Below are 2,074 nucleotides of genomic sequence, written 5' to 3'. Positions count from 1 at the left end.
ATCCACTGAGTCCCACAGGCCATGTCTGAATAGTTAAAAGTGATATTTTTCCTCAAAATGCTTGTTGGAACAAATGCATTTTTAGGGCAGAGAGTCTGTAAATGAAAACTAAGTATTCAGACCTGTAAACATCAATGAGAAAAGCCATGACCAGGAAGGAGTCAGGCTTAATGGGATTCTGCGAAAGGCAACTTAGACCGATGGTCCCGGGTCACCAGGTATAGCATCTCAGAGGAACCACCAGTCCCTTTGTGGAGACTTCTAGGAAGGGGAAACGCTCTTTCCTTTTTCTTTCTTTCTTTCTTTCTTTCTTTCTTTCTTTCTTTCTTTCTTTCTTTCTTTCTTTCTTTCTTTCTTTCTTTCTTTCTTTCTTTCGAACTTTTACATTTGAGTTTATTTTTCATTAACTTTTAAAACACTACTGTAGTTGAATATTGAAAATGATAGCACATAGTGTATTATGATTATAGTCCTTCATTCATTCACTAATACATATGAAATGTTTATCCGCCGACCCTGTTAAGAGGTCTGACACTGACTAGCACCCCCAGGATGATGTTCATCATCTTTATGTGCTTCGCCATTGCAATGGCGCCCTATTTCTTGATTCAAATTAAAGTCCACTAGTTCTACCTTGTTCATTTCATTAGTCTATTCTACTTCTTTCCTTTCAGGTAGGAGTATTTCAGGCAAAGAGAGTTTATCAGGAGAGAGAAAGCCATTCTCAGGAAAGTTTACCTTAAATTTGATGATTAGGCAACTCCTTTCATCTGGTGTATGATAAATTGGCATGCCTTTATTCAGTAAACACTTGATATCTCCATGCTTGACACTCTGACCTGAATGAGAGGTGAGGATGACTATGGTTTGGTTATCAAGAGTAGATATTGGTTTTTGGAAGCCACACAATGCTTTGATCAGCTCTATGCCCAAACATGCAAAATGGTCTTCCCCTCATGGAGGGAAAACAGCATGGTCCTTCTGATCTAAAACAATGATGTTATCTCCAGGTTCCAGTTCTGGTTCTTGGTCTCCTTCACCATGGAATGTTATCTTCTGGCCATCTTTTATGCTTTTGTCAATATGAATGTCTAGAATCATCTTCTCTTAAATGATTTTCTTTCCATTGCAGCTTTTAGATCTATCTTTAGGACTGATTGATTGTTCCCCGTGGCCCTGGCACTCCATGCGCACAGACTAGATTTGCTAAACCATTCCAGGTTCTATCTGATGAATTCTTGTTTGCATTCCAGTACCTAGGCCATTAAGACTGCATTCTATTGCTCCTTTCTTACCACCTTGGCCTTTAAATTTGTCGCAAATCACATTCTTTTACAAGAAGATCACTATTCCTTAAGGAAAATTTTTACAAGATGATCTTTATATTATTCTCGAATCTGGCTTCCTCTAACTTTAATTTATTGGGATTATTTCAGTACTTTAAAGATTGCTATTAGGAATATGTAGACTAAACATATTGTCTTTCATCTTTGTATTTACAACACAGTCATTCACTCTCTTTGCCCTTTTCCTTGTGAAACAATAGATTTTGCAATGTTCCTTAAGGTGTTCAATTAAAAATAGAGAACTTAGAATATAAAGAAAGGGTGAGTAAAATTTTTAAGTAGCTCTGGGTCAATATCCAAACTAACCAGAAGTCATGATCCCTTTTTCTTCTAGGTTTTGGCTTGAATTTTTGTTGGTCATTTTATTAAGGATTTCTGGGAGGAAAAAAGAAAGAAAAACAATTGTGATTTCTTTTTTCAAGAGGAATAGTGAATGTATTTAGGTACTGCTACTATATACATTTTAGATTATCATATAGTTTTTAAAGTATATATTAGGGGTAGGCTTGTACTTTTTAGCAAATGGTTATCTCAAAAATTATTATATATTAGAGTTACTTTTAGAGTTAGCTTTACCAATTAATGTGGTTTTATCAGTTAAAGATAAACTCCTGCTTTTAATGAGTAGGCGTTCATGTTACTGTGAATACATCAATTAGGAATCAAATTCCATTTCTGAAGCAGCAGTTTTGGAGAATTACAGTGTAGTGGTAAGAGATTGAGTTCTA

At 35.5% G+C, this 2,074-nt stretch overlaps 1 pseudogene; it reads right to left on the bottom strand.

Moving 5' to 3' along the window:
* Positions 1-519: 519 nt before the first annotated feature.
* On the bottom strand, positions 520-1,326 carry LOC107520732 (annotated as a pseudogene).
* Between the last annotated feature and the right edge of the window lie 748 nt (positions 1,327-2,074).

The sequence above is a fragment of the Rousettus aegyptiacus genome, unplaced genomic scaffold, assembly GCF_014176215.1.
Source record: "Rousettus aegyptiacus isolate mRouAeg1 unplaced genomic scaffold, mRouAeg1.p scaffold_m13_p_1, whole genome shotgun sequence".
Classification (NCBI taxonomy): Eukaryota; Metazoa; Chordata; class Mammalia; order Chiroptera; family Pteropodidae; genus Rousettus; species Rousettus aegyptiacus.
Note: the sequence above shows the minus strand (reverse complement) of the source record. Positions and strands in the feature narration are given on the sequence as shown.